Source organism: Larimichthys crocea, chromosome XIX, assembly GCF_000972845.2.
Source record: "Larimichthys crocea isolate SSNF chromosome XIX, L_crocea_2.0, whole genome shotgun sequence".
NCBI lineage: Eukaryota > Metazoa > Chordata > Actinopteri > Sciaenidae > Larimichthys > Larimichthys crocea.
In genome coordinates this window covers 5,905,006-5,921,959 of record NC_040029.1, presented here as the reverse complement: position 1 = coordinate 5,921,959, position 16,954 = coordinate 5,905,006, and the positions used below count along the sequence as shown (strand labels likewise).

At 44.0% G+C, this 16,954-nt stretch overlaps 1 protein-coding gene across 14 annotated transcripts in view; it reads left to right on the top strand.

Annotated features, from left to right (window-relative positions):
- The first annotated feature begins 8,793 nt into the window (after positions 1–8,793).
- mbnl2 (muscleblind-like splicing regulator 2) overlaps positions 8,794–16,954 on the top strand; it is a 47,586-nt gene continuing 39,425 nt past the window's right edge. For 11 of the 14 annotated variants that reach the window (XM_019278539.2, XM_010740547.3, XM_027291369.1 and 8 more), the window contains exon 1: positions 8,794–9,062. The gene's annotated coding sequence lies outside the window, so the exon portion shown is untranslated. Of the gene's footprint in view, positions 9,063–11,972; positions 12,292–13,086; positions 13,269–16,954 lie in introns of those variants that run through there. The other 3 variants (XM_027291365.1, XM_019278533.2, XM_019278534.2) reach the window with 3 other exon arrangements.

Sequence of the window (16,954 nt, the reverse complement as noted above, 5' to 3'; positions counted from 1 at the left end):
AAAAAAAAAAAAAAAAAACACAGTTACAAACGGCTCTGCAATCAAACAGAACACGTTTCAAAACTAAAAGCTGTGAAAAATAAACGCAAAAAAAAGAAGTGATTGTCTTAATAGTGGATGTGAACAGAAGAAGACTGAAGCTGAAGCTGTTTCTTACAAAATAACTACCTGTCCTCTTGTAATTAAGTAAGTTGTCTGTGTATTACCTGGAATTTACTGCAGAGATGTTGCTACTAGTCATGTGTCATGAATGAGCTGTGTCAATATGGAGCCATTCCCTTTTCTGTGCTGCCCTCCTGTGGCAGTCTAAGGGGGCCTCATGTTGTTTCATATCTGTGCTTTTGTAAGGTTTGTTTTTATGACATCTTAATTTAAAGACAGAGCTCCAGACACCCAGGGGCACTGAAAAGTCATGAAATCCAAGATCCAGGTTACAGGACAGCCTAATCCCACCGGTGTTAAAGGGGCACTTGTGAGGAATATTTCTCAACTTTATAATATCTTCTGTGGCTCCAGAGGGAAAGTTTGAAAACTTAACGACATCATCTGATGCTTTCGATCTCGAGTTGCTCCCCAAAAGCGAGGCTAAAATATCTTGAAGGCCTTCTGAAGGCTGGCTCTAGTATCGGTCATAAACGACATCCCCTCCATGGAGGAAATGGAGACGTGTCGTCCATCTTTGTATGTCCATGCAAGAGACTGAAAGTCAAGACATCGCTGCTTCCGCAGCTTCAATTTCAAGTATTCTTTCATTCATTTGTCTCCTGTGAGTCTCCCAGCTTTATGGAAGTGCAGAACTAAATCACTGGAGGACCTCAAACCCATTACCCCCGTGCACTAATGGAAAAACCTGCATTTTCATGCTGGATTTGGTCTGAATTGAGCCTAAGGACTGTATCTGTGCAAAGCCAGCAGGTGTGATAGAGGTGTTGAGACTATATGAGCATAATGCACATCCATATCAAGTGATTTTTTTTTCTTGTAGCCCCGAATCTCAAATGTCAAAATGGCCTGCGAGGGCTTCACAATCTGTACAGCTCCCTTAGACCCTTGATTCAGATGAGAAAACACTGTCATGACCTTTAATTTATGCCATGTCTGTCTCTGTGTGTTATTGGACATGGCCTCCTTGCAGACTCTTCCAGATCGTCCGGTCTCCCTCATGGTAACAAGCATTACGGCCAACTTGTGTGATTGTGGATTATCTACCTATCCTACCATCTCCATGCCACGTCCAGCTCTGTCTCATCCCTCCACCTGTGTCACCATCACCCATCACTTCACATGTAAAGGTTATGATGAGAGATGAAATAGTTCAATGCAGAAAAAGTTAAAGTACAATACAGACGATTATTTACATTAGTCATCATCTGAATTGCTCCTGTGAGTTGTTGAAAGGTCATAAATCAGTGCGATGCCATGTTGTTTCCAGAAAGCGGGTAAAAAAAAATATGATTTGCTCTGAACCAGACATGAGATGATCTTGCAACTCCACAGGAGCAGTTGTTTTCTTCATCCTTGGAGGGAGGCCAAGGAGCTCGTGGCTCCAGCAGACCATGGACAGCGGGAACATTTTCATTTTTGAAGAAGGTGCTCGATGATTTTCTCCAGTCAGCAGAGGACGATTTGGGAATGGATCCAAGCCACATGCAGCGAGCTCTATTTATCATACAACCTTTAAATCAAAGTGAATGGAATGTTTGCCATCATTGTGCTGATATGTTAGAATGAAGACCCAATAAAACTCAGAGGAGCTGATGAACATAAGCTTGTCCCCCACAGCTCTATAAATGTAAATATGTGACAGCAGTCTTCTCTCAGAAACATTCAATCTTCCATTTGTGGTGTGTTGCAGTTGAAGAACTACACTTACCATTTACTGTACCGGCCATAGCCACTAGATGGCGTAGCCAAACCATTATTGGAGTTCAAGAACTCTGATACAGAACATTTATCATAATAATTTAGCAGAATAATGAAGTCAGAACATTTTTAATCTTGCTTTTTTTATGTGAATAAATACATAGAGATGCTTTCCATTGAAAGAAAGACCCAACTTAACCTTTACTCCCCAATAAAATATGCAGAAATAGAGCATTTTATATTATTATTTTTTTAGTATATTGCATATTCTGCATACATATACCCATATATGTTCATACTTTTATGGTGTTATCTGGATAATACTCCACAACTGTGCCTCAAGCTCAGAGGTCAAGTGTGTGTTTGTGTGTGTGTGTGTGTGCAAGGATGTGTTGGCAAGGTATTTAATTGATTTAGCCACTGGCACACACTCACACAAACACACACACACACACACGCTGATCCTCCGCCCACTCTCGTCCATAAATACATTTCCACCGCAAATCACACAGCAAATAAGTCGCCATGGTTACAGTAATATCATAATTGCTGTACTTGAAGGAGGCTCTGACTGATGATGCTTGCAAGGCTACTTAGGAATCGATAATTACAGAGAAAATATGGCGTGCCCGATTCATTTAGCAGCAGAATGAATGCCCGAATGCCTATTTGATCCACCGGAGTGCAGAAAACAGAGTGAGAAGATGTGAATGTCAGGAAATAATGTGTGTGTGGGTCATGTTATCGTTCTTTTAGAAGCTGCTTTTCCGAGCCAGACTTTACTGACAAATGACATGAGTTGAAGGTCACTATCAATTTTCATAATCCTTACTTCATGATCCTCTTTCAATAAGACTAATCTTCTTAGTTTTGCATGCAGTTTGAGAAACATTTAAACACTTCTAAATGATCTTTAAGGGTGTTTTTAGTCAGTTGTGAACCTGTTTTTGTGAGTCCAAATATGTCATGATATTAATCAAGTCTTAATCAAAGTTAATCAGCAGATACTGACTAATTTATGCAAAGAAGGTGGGAGAAACAGAGGGCCAACAGGGGCTGAATTATCCACCGAGGTGGATGAGAGCAACCTTTAGTGAAAACTGTTACTGAAATGGGAACAAGTGACATAAAAGATGACACACAACAGAATTGTTCCGCTATGAATATGTTAAAGGAAGTCTAAAAAGGTCATGAGATGGTAAAGTGTCACATTAACTGTGTATGTTCAGAGCAGGACTGTGTTTGTATGCCACCTGAACGCACCATTAGCTTTCAAAATGTTTCATATTAATTATTTAATTCATTCATATTCCCCTTCAAGGATGTCAATTTGTTTTATTAAAATTCCTATTACAGAGCCAGACAGAACGAGGGTCAGACCTAGACAGAGGCGGGACTCTGCTCTGTTACATTGTCTATGAGGGCAGCGTCTCTTTGCTAATGGAGGGGGTTGCCTGCTCTCTCCTATGAGGCATTGGAAGTGTCCTTGTGACCTGCTGCAGCAGCCGGCAGCCTTGCAGCAGAAACATCAATATTTCAAGTCGCCTTGAGATAGCTTATTATTGCCTTACACTGAGGGAAACATACACACGGCCGCGGAAACTCTCACACATTATTTTTTTCTTGCTTGTTACATGCGACATCCTTTCTGTGGAGACAGAAAGAGAGAGAGAGAAAAAAAACAACATGTCATCACAGGCAAAAATCCAAACACATTTTTCACTCACAACAACATCATTACAGCTTGTCACAGTGCAAAATACTTAATTACTACCTCCAACTCCATTCTGTGTGTTTATGAGTGTTTGCGTGGAAGAGAGAGAGAAAGAGAGAGAGAGAGTGTGTGAACATAATTAGCTGACTTCTCTCTGATCCTTAATGCATTATTGAATATTTCAAAAGAGTCTCAATCCTTTGGGCTAAGTGACTGCCAAGTTGGGATCACAGGGCGGGTTCGGCAGTGATGAAGGGCGGTTCAGCCATTAAAGGAGTCTGGGACGAGCTGCCGGCCTTGTATGAACCTAGACTCATGAATAATATAAATTCCCTTACTGTATTTGGAAGCACTTTAGACTGTAGGGAGAGGGGCGGGCGGTGGCCTGATGACGCCACATTGATTTTTGGACGTGCAATTTCAGGGAACAAGTAAATTCAATTTTAGTGGTGAATAATGGGTTGCAGAAAACAGACGATTTATTGCAATTATTCCTGATGGAGAAACACAGTCAGGGTCTCATTTCGTTGCCTCTGAACTCCACGCAGTGCAACCTTGACAAGACAATAGCTGTGTTGTCATGGTGATTTGCCATTTTCTCCTGACATTTCCAAGATTTTCATCTCTCACAATTACTGTGACTCTGTTTTCTTTTCTGAAATGCCAACATTCATTATTGGATTTACGCCACAGTGGGACCAAATCCTACAATTATGAAATACTCAAAACGTAAGACACTTGTAGTAAAAATCTAATTCTGTTGGGCTGAATACCAATGAAGTAGTCTAATATTATCTTTCATTATTCCTGTGGGTTTCTAGGGAGGGATCCAAGCTGTGACATCTCCAAACTAAGGATTAATATACCTAATTATGAGACCTTTAACTTTACTTGAACAAAAGTCTGCTTTTAGAGACTGGAACACATATTTCTGAGATGATGAGTAATGTGTGTTTTTCCTGAAATCTACACAATATATTTTGGTAATGAACTTGCACAAATGGAGCATCTATCATCGGTATATTTTATGGATCCAACTACCAGGGTTGAAGTTTTAAATATGAGCCGCGCTGTTCAGAAAGAAAAAAAACTGGTGGAAAGTAACTAACTGTACTTAAAGCTGCAGTAATCAATATTTTTGTGTTAATAATATAATGAATGAATATGTTATTTTTTTTTTTTCTTTTTTCATTTGTGCAACTTAAAGTGAAATTTTGATAAAGGCAGTAACTCCGATGTTAAATTACATTTTATTTAATAGACTGTGGTGATTTTAAAAAGCTTTTTTAAGGGAAAAAAAAAGCATCTTTAACAATAAAAAGGTCTGTCTCTTTGGGGAATCTTTCCATAATGTTGTCAGACACTTATAATGACAACCTGAGCATATCTGTGGCACTTTTAGTGGACGTACTGTACATCGAGGGTGCCTCGAAGGATTACATTGCAGCCAGTTTTGTGGCATCCAGTTGCAGCCCTCGCTCTCAAATCCTGGACCAGTTTCAAAAATTGTTGTCCCCATCGGTCATTTAGACACAAAACATGAGAAAACAGGATTGAGAATACCAAAGTTACCCTTTGACTGTTGAACTGTTGCTGTTTCTCAGCACTCTCATCAACCTGGCAGAAAGCTGGTGAACATACTGGAACATTAAGCTGCTTAAGACTCAGATATGTTTTTAGAAGTTGACCAAAACAGAGCTAAATGAAAAGTGAATTTTGGACTTACATTCATCAGGTAGAACGTAACTAAAACAAGTAAAAATGTCTGCAGCTTTTAGTACAGTATTTCCATTTTATAATACTAAATAACTGAGGATGACAGATGATTTGTTCGCTTTATTTGACAGTGACAGTAGAGCGAGACAGGAAAGCCATACGTGAGTTACCTTGGTGCCCCAACAGCTGATTTTCTTTGTATTGAACATACAATAGTGGTTGGAAAGGTTAGGGTTGAGGTTTGTTCCTCAGGACTGTACCACCTTTACTGACGGGTGGGAATTGTACTCCATTCCGTGTTTAAAGTGAACGAAATATATGAATATAAAATATACAAATCAGAAGCAGTTGGATGCCAGAGTTATGCTAATTCCTACAAGCACTTCAGATTTGGCATCAGTTAAACAAACAACCTTCTGTACCACGTTAATAATTAACTTTGAGCAGAGCCAAGCTGACTGTTTTCCCTGTTACAAAGCTCACAGGTCGTGTTACTCAAAATGTGGAACTAAATTTGGGAAATTCCGCAGCAGCGCACTCAGGAAGTGAGTTTCTATTGAACCGACTCACATAATGATTCAGTATATGGATAACATGGGACCTTCCTTTATGCTGAAATGGATCCTGGAAGAATGGATGAAGCACTATATAGACACAGCAGATGATTTATGGCGATGCATAACTAGTATTTTCTCGGTGGACAAATGAGTCCGCCTTCAAAATGGATCCTCTCAGCGTTTTGAGTAAGCTCTCCTGGTGCAATGTGCACCCATTTGGGGATCAGTTTGTTTAATGACAGCGGGACCATCTTCAATCCATCATTACTTAGGCCTTGTGATTAGTAAAACGCTCATCAAAGTCATAGTGGGAGTAAAATGCCCAGGTGGTCTGCGTACAATCAATCAAATTGAATAAACCACAATGAAACACACGCACACACACGTAGGCACTTTCTCTCTATGAGCTTTGTGTCAGACATAAGCTCTTTCCATTAAACCTGCGCTGCATTAAGCATTTGGGTTAAAAGCTTTCATAATCAGGTGTGCTCTCATTTAGCGCACAGAGATTTCCAAGATCAATACTGTCCTTGACGTGAGAGCTTTGCCCACTGTGTGTGGGTGTGCATGTGAGCATGCAGATAGACCCCGGAGTCAGAGCTTTGGCCTTAATGTGCGTGTGTGTGTTCATGTATTTTCCTGTCTGAGTATCTGTTTACTGGCTTCTGTCTGCAGGGGCAAACTGTTTCCTACTGTGATCTCTTCATTCTATGTTTGAGAGGAACTAACAGTGGTGTTCTGTAGATACTGCGGTTGTTTTTCTGCCTGACGCCCCCTCAGTTGATCCCGAGGTCCACTCTACAGACTGCTACTGCAACAAATGTAGAGTCAAAAACCCATTAATGAGCACAACACACACACGGACATCTGCTTTGGTATGCTTTACTTTGCCAGTGTGTGAATATTTGTGTACGTGTATCCATCTTTGACCAGTATTCAGTCTTAAAGGTGGATTTTTTTCTTCTACTTTGCCATTGAGGTGAGACAGTTGTGAGCAGATCAACTTGTTTCAAGAGTGTTGACTTTGCAGAAGACATGGGATTTGTTTGTCCTTCAAAAATAATCCAACATGTCCCCAGGTAAACATCTTAAGAATGATGCTCATACTCAAAACACATGTCTTATATAAAGCAGGAGGGACAAATTATACAAATCTGAGTGTATCAACCTCAACGTTGCTTCAAACAAGTCAAATAAAGCAAATGTCTTGTTGTTTTTGTAGCTTTTACTGTATGTATACTTGTGTGTTTTTTTATGAGTATGAGCCCAGTGTGTGCTTGTGCGTTTGTTTTGCAAGTGTGTGGGCGTTCGGGGACTTTTAGAGAAGTATGCCAGCAGCAGCGTTTTTACAAATGCCTCCTCTGCATTGAGATCAATATGTTTAAGCCTTAGGGGATGAGCTTGACCTATGTGAGCAGTTTTTCATAATCACTTACGTCTTAAAAATACTTTTTTTTCCCCCCATAGTGGTTCTGCCTTGGATTTTTAGGGTTTGTGATATTTTTTTTAATTCAAAGAACACAGGAAGACTGGGATGAAGAAAGAATACAGACCTTTACTGATAGTCTGCGTGAGATTGTGTTTAGTAAACATGAACTTGAACGTTGCCACCAGTGTGGTGCGTGTCAAATGTCACATGATGAAGTATGCTGTCACCGACACAAGGCAGTAACATGTGTCAGCAGTTCCCATCACCAGTGCGACCCCAGATTCATTCTGTCTTTGAATTTCAACATGATAGATGAATCGAGCTCCATCACTTTCCCGTGCGTCAAACGACGGTTGTTTTCCTCCTGAAATATTACAGTTAACATCAATCCACTGCTGCCCTAATAACGTCTTCATCCTTGACACCTCCAGAGGCCTGCACCCTGACAAAGTGTGATGCCTTCATTCCCAGTAGCATTCCACTGAAGCAGGCCTTGGCCCTGACAGAGCAGTCTGTGATGGCTATGTTCATTGTTCATGCGCTCAATAGGCAGCACATGGCGTGGGCAGCAGTCAGTGGGGCTAAATTTGTGCCTCTCTGCTCATTCCGGGGATATTTGTGACTTGCTCCTTGTTGACTCGCCGCGCTTCTTGCTGACAACGGGTCTCTGTGTGTCACAGACTGCTAAATCCAACCAGCTGTATGCAATTAGGCTGCAAAATGCCGGGGATGTGCACGCTCCTCTGTGAGCGGTGACGATGTGCTGATTTACAGTCTAGAAAAATGAAATGAAACGTCTCGTTTTGGCTGTTGACAGCCTCGAAACGGTGACAGCATCATATAATAAGTCGACATCATGATGATTAGAGGGAATACGATGTATTCTTTGAATTGAGGGTGATTCAGTAGATGTGTGTTTAACCAAAACAAATAAAATCACTCATCACCACTGGATTAAAGTCATTAAAATATGTAAATATTCAATATTTATCTTGGAAGTCATGGCTTTTACTGCACATTTGTGAAACAAAACTGTCAGAACTTGCGGGGATTCATGCAGCAACTCACAGAGTAAATTGCAACAGGCTTTTGCCAAACGTCTTTAAATGTTTCCCTCCTGTCTAGCAGGTTATTTTGACAGACAGACAGACAGACACTGGTTCATAAATCAGTGGCCACATCTTTCCCCCAGGGAGATTCACTGTTGTTTCCTAGGTAACAGGCACCCCCCCTCCTCCTCCTCCTGCCCTCCCTCCCTCCCTTTACCCTTGGTTCCTCTGGACTGTACCACCTTCACAGTAGGGTGGGACTTGCGTTGTTTATCAAACAAGAAGTAGACTCCACTGTTTAAATTGAACGAAATATACATATATATTATATAACAACTTTTCGATGTGAGTCTTTACCTCTTTGTATGTCAAACACTCGCTCGTAAATGCGTTATTAACGTTTAAATCTGAAATCAAACCCCCCCCTTTTTCCCTGAGCTGAAGCACATTCAACATTTCATCGAACTGTCAAAATCGCTTGTTGCTTCCGACCCGAGCCTTAAAAGTAGTTAGCGAGCTAAGCGGAGTGATACTTGCGTTACTTACTACGACAAAGCGGTAAAAGTTGGCTGCCAAAAGGGAAAAACAGCGAGAACTCTCCGAAGCCATTATTATTATTGTTATTTATTTATTTTTTTACCCCGTCCTGGGTCCTGTTTCCAAACCGAAATAGCGCTGTCGAGGAGCGGCGGCGGCGGTTGAAGTGCAGCTGGATGTGACAGGTTCGTCATCAGGTAAGCTGCAGGTAGTTAGCCCGCCCGGGCTAGCACGGCTTTAGGGGTGTTTTGCTCGCACACTTTGTCACTGGCTGTCTGGTAAACATTTAAAAATAGGGCTCCTAGTGATGCTACTCCTGTGTCATAAACCTGTATATACGCCTGTGTCTGGATTGCTAGGCTAGCTCCCCAATCACTGCTCTGATGGTGAAAGCAGAGCCATAAAAAAACAACAAAAACAAGGATTAAATCAGCATGCAGCACGTCCCTGTGCAGCATAACAAACACCAGCTATAACTCATTAATTGTGCACTGCTTATATGGTAGATAAATCAGTGTAAAGCAATAATTCAGTGCACAACTAGGATTCAAGGATTCAAGGAGTTTTATTTGTCATTACAACACATGTAAACATGGGATGAAACGAAATTGGTTTCCCCTGGTCCTGGAGCAGCCCAATATCAAATATAAAAGAACATAAAATATAAAAAGTAAAGGCAAATTTAAATTTAAGAAAAAGTATATACAATAAATAGAAAAACAACAACAGTATAATAACACCATGTTGAGGTAGTGACATTGTGCAACTAACTTAACTTTAAGGACATGTGGATTAATAGACAACAGTTAAAGCAGATCTAATGAGATGACCCTGGGTGAGGTTAACAAGTTGTGATCATTGCACAGTAATTAGTGCAAAATGCAAAAATCAAAGTGTAAGAAGGTAAAGAGTCTGTGAATTATTGCTCATATAAGTGCATTAATAACCTCCAGATCATAGGCAATCTTTAAATTTGAGCCGGTTTGACCGCTTGCCTTTGCTTTCGTTCATTCCCCATCATCCCGTGGACTTCTTCTTCTTCTTCTGTGTGTGTGTGACAGACTCACCAGAATGGGCTTCAAGCGGAAGGAAGCAACTCTCTGCCGCTTGATATTTGATTACGGCTAATAATAGAAAAAAGACAGCTGCCTTTTCATTGATCTGTCTTTCGGTGCCCTATTTCTGAGCCCACTGTGCTTTTTTGTTGTCGTCGTCGTCGTGGATCTGCCTCGTTAAAACCAACCAGCACTAACTCACTAATTTTAAAACCATCAATCTTCATAATTAGCCTTTGTTTCAGAATACTCCCTTTTTTTGTAGGTGGAAAAAAAACAACAAACGAAGCCGCTTTGGGCCACAGAGTCTGGCCTGTGTGTGCGAAAGCGAGCCAAGCCGTTTGGGGTCAAACAGGACAGGGGATAATAAGAGGGGAGGGGATACCAATGCGGGGAAGGAAGTGGCTCGGCTTGTTTGTCTGCCAGGCTTTTGTTTGTTTTCCTGTCGGACAAATCTGTTTAGGAGGTCGGGCTATCTGAGGGCTGCCGGTGGAAATTAGCTACAAGCGGGGCTTGTTACGCAGCTATTGACAGATATTCAGTAATGTGGTTATTTAGGAATTGATAAGCCGTCTCTTCTCTCAGCAGGGATGGCCTGTGGAACAGGTATTGTATCTGCACGGATCAGAACAATTTGAGTTTCTTCTGGACGCGCAGGGCAACGAGTCGAGTTTCATCTTGCAGGAACGTAAAGTTGGAGCATTCCTGCCCCCTCAAATCTCTTGCACCTGAGCGTGATAGTCGGGACTACATTCACCGAAAGGTGTAAGGTGACACTTTTGCTTTTTCGACAAAAGAGGCTGACATCCCCCCCCCCACCTCCCTTTTCATGCTCCGTGTGACGGCAGAGTGCTCGTCTCTTGAGTTATTCGATTACAGGTGCCCCTATGCCGTCAGATGACGTCAGCGTTCAGGTTGCTGAGGTCGACAGTTTTTCATGCTCGAGAGATTAATCCCCTCAACCCCCGGTCTACCCCCAAAAAACCTACTGCCTGCGGAGCATGAGATTATATAGAGCTGTTAGATTTGTTTCTCGTGGAAGTGGAAAACATGTTTAGCCTCACTGATGTTAAACAAAACACCCAGGCTGCAGCGTCATTCACAACCTTTGTATGAGACAGAGACCGGAGAGAGACACGAGGGGGGTGGAGGCAGAGACAGACGGTTACAGCTGTTCTATTGAATCCGGATCGAAAAGTCATGAAGCTGGATCTCTGACTCATCAGTTCTGTGACGCTCCCGGTTTTCACGGCTCATTATGATGCCAACCAGCATGTCATCAGCTGGGCGGAGAGGGGGAGAGAGAGATAGTACGGGCCGGTGGGAGGAGACAAACCAAAGGCTCTCAAAATCCCAGAAAATTCTGATGCAATAATAATAACAGAAGCAATGTTTCCAGCCCAAACAGCGCCTGAAAGGCAGTCACTTTGAGAAATAAAGGGAAGCACAGGTGAGGGAGAGGGGAGGTCAGATGTGTGAGAGAAAGGGAGGACAGGGTGTCTGGAAGGGAGATGAGTTTAGAGGACGGATGCTGAGGAGAGGTAGAGGAGAGTCGGGAGGGGGGAAGTAGGTGCAGTGCTCTTGTTTCCTGGGGGGATGGTGTTAAATGTGATGATAGAACATAGACAAGGACACGGCCGGTCTTCATTATGCGACCGCAGCAACTCTTTGGTATCGTGTGAGCCGTCCGGACTTCACCTAGATCTGGTTTTCTGCTCGAAGACGCCTCATCTGCTGATTCGAATCAAAATGTAATAACCGTGCGAAAGGTGATAGCTAGTTGAGCAGGGGCATGAAATTGGGGAAATACCTTTTAAGATCAGCATTTCGAGGTTGTTACTGTAAGCACAGTTTTCGCCCCCCATCTCTGCTCTCTCCCAATCGACAGGCTGTGATTCAGATCGGCTGCCCTGCCATTGGCTGGAGCTGTTAAGAGGCAGGGCCCCGACACAGGCCGGCCGGTAGGCAGGAAGGGGCTGGCTTTAGGGGTGTTTGTGTGTGTGTGTGTGTGTGTGCGGTCGAGGGAGAGAGGGAGGGAGGGGGTTTGGCTGGAAGCGTTTCAGCCAGATAGTTGGAGTAGACACTCTTCTGCTTCCTGCCTGCCTCGCTTGCTTGCTCTGAGAGAGAGAGAGTGAGAGAGACATCGAAAGAAAATCCCTGTCTAGGCATGGACCTCCGGCTGCAGCACTCGGCAGCTCGCGAGGAATGACAACAGTTCACATGGTCATTAACTCGAGTCGCTGAGGCTGAAGGAAGAGCCGCACCGTAGCTCCGCGTCACAGAAAGCGCCGGCTGCCTCCTGTGTGTGTTTTTCGGGGGGGGGGACAGCAGACAAGACAAGCAGAGCTCCGGGGGAACCTGGTGAAACGAGGTGGGAAAGAGCCGTCATTTTGGCAAGATCTTCTTTTCTTTTCTTTCCTTTCCTTTTTTTTTTTTTCAGGAGTTTTGCTGCAGTGTGCTGCATACCAGTCTGGGTGGGGAGGGAGGGGAGGGAATGTTTTATCTGTGTAAGAGAAAGAGTGCGAGGGCTGAAAGCAGGAGAAGAAAAAAGGGGGAAGAGAGTGCGGGATAAATGCACAGGAGCTCAGGCACTAACTACCCCCGTACTGCAGTTTCCAGCGCCGTAATGGACTTTCTCTTTTGACTCCTGAGGGAGAGACGTTTATTATCACAGTTGACTTGCCCCTTCCTCAGTGCAAATGTCAGGACCTCTTTTTTTTTTGCCACATGGGCTCCATATTCTTCACTCTCTAGAGAAAAACTTGTCGCGTTGTGTGGCATCTGCCCCCGTCGCTGCTTTCTTTGCACTCCTTGTAACTCCTGGTGTGCACATTTTCCGAATAACTAAAGGCAGGACAGTTCAGGACAGGGTCTGATGTTGTGACACACTCTTTGTGTATGAGGACACAAATAGCTGATGGAACTTCGCAGATCTAATAAGGCCCGCATCATAATTAACCTCTGGTGTTATGGTTGACGTGTCTCTAGCTTTCCACCGTCTATCTAGATTTAGCCGGGGCCTGTCGCGGTCAAGTAGTGGACATCATCGCCTGCATGGAAAAGGCCAGGGGTGGTGTCATACGTCTGGCCGTGGATCAAGGGGAAGTGGGTGTTTTCTAAAATGGAACATCAGTCCAGCCCTTCCTGTTGAGAAAATAATGGGATAAGTCTCAGACAAGCACCGAGTCCTTACTGCAAGACCCCGTCAGCCAGAAATCCCCCTTTTCCCTGAATTGACTCTCATGCAAATTGCACCTCGAGTCGGTATTAAAAGGATTTAGTGGTCGGTCGGTTTTCTCAGACATCTTCTGCTTGAAAGACGGAGTCTGATTGCTCCGTGACACCAGGGTGAGTTTGCTGAATCATTCAGCTCTTATGTTTTCAAGTGCTGTAATTTGAAGGCTTAAGATTTCCATCCATTTGATACGTCTCACTTCATATTTCAATCCGCTAGAGCTTTAATTCAACTTAGCGTTTCCTTATCGGGTTATTCTAGCGTATGTGGAGTGTCACTGGAACTCATGAAACACAGTTAAAGTGCAGTGTTTTTCCAGTTTTCACACCAGACTTTCAGATGAAATAACCTCGGGTATCCTGCTAATCATCGTGTTTATCCGAGCAGCATTGTTCACCTCTGGCTGCCGAACCACACTGTAATTAGTTGATGACTTGCCTCAGTCCTGTGGTGAAGCAGTAAACAAGTCCATTCAGTGAATGTCGGGGGGGTTGACATCAATCCCAGTCACTTTTAGAAACAACAAAGAACACACTCTTATTCAAACTTAAATGACGCGAAGGGACATCGTGTTACGAAACTGAGCCTGGTCCCATATCATGAGCGGGGCCTATTCGGGTCATCGCGGTTTAGCTAAGGCTATTATGATATGGGGCACATATATCTGCTGACTCCGTGAAATGCTCCTTGTGTCGCCTACGGAACAGTAGCTTAGTCCCGGTATAGCCTCTGCTGAGCTCACTCACCCGTCCTTATCGCTAATGGCACTTGATAATATTGAACTCAAGGAGCCGTAGCTTATGCCAAAGACAATTTCATAAGCATCGCAGCAGCATCCATAGCATTAAACGCGAATTAGGCTGCCCAGGCAGGGTATGGCCCTGCTCTGATCGGCTCTGGAAGGATGCAAAGGAACATTTTGCAAGCTGGTGATGTCACCCTGAAAGCTGGGTTAGGTTTGTTAGAGGACATTTTGATAAAACCTGTACTCACTCGGTTTCCATTAGTCACTGGAAACTGAGCATATACCCTTTTTCCCCCCTCTCCACAATGAGGCCCTCTCTCTCCGCAGCCTTGAAAAACATTGACCACTTGTTCCTCTCGGCCATGCTAATGACCATAGAACGGCGGTCTGCCAGCATGAAATGGTAATAAATGGAAATACAGCCACTCAGGTGCCCTGCTTGTGCGTTTGTCTCTCACGGCCGTTTGTGTCTCTGCTTCATTTCGCTGGAAACACCTGGCAGGAGCGCGGGCAAGCGTTGTCACGAGGCTCACGACCAATGGAAACCAGGTAGCTTATCGTCTCCGCCGAACAAATACAAGCAGCTAAGATAAACTGCAGCCAGAGCGCACAGATACCAGACTAATGGGTTACATACGTGGTATTCAGAGGTCAAGCCAATGACTTTCACTCGAGACGGCCCCAGTCCCGCTGACTCTCATTCAATTAAGCAGACTGACCAAGATAATGCCCCAGCCAGCTGGCCTTAGTAAGCGTCAGTAATCCATAAAGTCTAGTACTGTGGTGCTTTTCTTCACATCTCTCCCCCCCTTCCCCTTTATCAGGTCACTCCCTCTGTCCACTGTTTGTACTGAGGACACAGAAGGGACAAAGCCTCCTCACAGGAACTCAAGATAAACAGTGAGCCTTTATGTTTTCAGTCATACGCGACCACGTTGCAAAGAAAGTTAGATTCAGTCATCGAAGTGTCTGGTATAAAAATGATCCTTTTTTTTATTACAGAGACTTGAAACTTGATTTTTTGAGTAGCTCTTTACATTTTTTTGTTCCGGAAGGACTCGAACCTGCAGAAACAGAAGCCGGTTTCACTTCTGAAGGCAGGTACGGGGACGGCTAATCTCTGAGGTCAAAACATCACATGCTGTATGGTCCCTTCGTACCTGCTGACCATCTGTCTTTCCCTCCTTTCATATCAATAACACCGTGGCCGTCCAAGGACACGTCAAACCAAAACCTGCCTCCGACCTCAGCTGCTTTTCCAAAGCAGTGATTATTGCAGAGCAATTTTCTTTCCACTGCGTGTTTGACTTTCTCATGCTCCTAAGACGGTGATAACTGTTTTCCCCCAAGGATGACTAACATGCGACGGTGGCATCAGAAGCTGAAGCACTTTTCTGTTGAATCAGTCGTCTGACTAGTTCGTTAAAGACTAACAAACAGTCGCTCGAGCAGCAGTTGAATTCCCTCGGCATGTTGCACAAACATACAGTAGTACAGACATGCGTGTTCCTTCATGGTTTTTATCATACCATCACCCACATGAGGGTCCTTTTGATCTCAGTCCTCACAGTTTGTTTTGAATGTCTGAGTCCCGTGTGAGCTTTCCATATGACCCCCAACAATCCCCTCCTTATCCACTCTGACGGCCCACTCAGTTTTATGAACCCGCCTTCAGCGCCGTAAAACTTTTAAAAAACCGACTTGTGTTCCATAATCTTTTTAACACAACTTGCTCCATCATTGGAGGGCCAAGTCATTTTCAGAAACGGCGCCACGGTCCCTTCACACTCCCTGACAAAGTAGGTTAGCTCGATCACAGACGTCTTCTAAAAATAAGAAGGGATTAATTGTTAAAGGTCAGATCTGACATGATTCTTACCTGACTTCCTTCTTCTCGCGGCGATTGGCTCTCCCTCCGGGGAGATGATGTGAAATTAAATCCTGCCTCGGAGAGTGAAGCCCGGGGCGTCGGTACGATCGGACGAGGAAGCTTCTCTTCTCATTTCACATGATCAGCACTAAAGTGGGACAATATGATTAGCCGGACAATGGTCTGGATTCGTCGGCTTTGAAACAGGGTAGTGTTGGTGGGAGATTTATCGGTGTATTTGTGACCAGGAAAAAGGCAAGTCGTAAGCCATTTGACTTCAGACTTCAGACAAAACTACAAACAGAATTAAGACATCTCCAACTGGAGACAGAAAACACCGTGCCCAACCAAAATCTGAACCCAGAGGACTGTACACCTGTAAGACAAGCGTCTAAGGGTTTCTAACTATGAGGGGAATTTGTGAAGGGATTTCTCCTCAACAGTAGCATAGATGGTTCGAATACAAGTCTAGACTTGCCTTCATTAACACCAAGTGGAGCTTGTCATAGGCCTTTAGAGGCCGTTGAAGATGTTGTTCTCACAGTATTTCAACGTCTTCTTGGTATTTGCTCCATGTTTAGAACAGTAACGGGTTTGGGGGGGGGGGGGGGTCTTTTAACCAAAGTTTTTTTACAACCCTCCTCCTTCTCCTCTGTCGGCCTGGTGTCCTCAGCCCCCGCCCCCCAGTTAGGAGAAAAACATTCCCAGATGTGCCAAGAAAAGAGCTCCCTGCGCAGTAGCTTAGTAATGGATTTCGTACGCTCAAGCTAAAGGTCACTTCCTCAGATTGTTGCTGCACCGATTGTACCCCCCCTCCTCTCCTCTCCTCTCCTCAGACAACAAACACAGACACCGGTGTCGTTACAGGCCCGAGGCAGAGAGCACATGCACATACGCTCATTTTCCCCTCTTGAATGTAAATTGACAGGCCGATGTCAATGAGCCGCTGTCTAATTTGGACGGTGGGAGACCAGTGAATATTGCAGGACACTGGGCAGCGTCATAATCGTGTCTGGCACTGGCATATGCATCTGTCTCGGTCCCTCTGTGGCTGCTGGACGGCTGCCCGGAATAGTGCTGCGCTGCGCGGTTTTCTATTGGCTGCACCATCCCGCCGTGCATGGCTCCACTGGGCGGGTTGGACCCTGGGGCTCTTTTCTATCTCTGCTCTGACTCGACGCTCT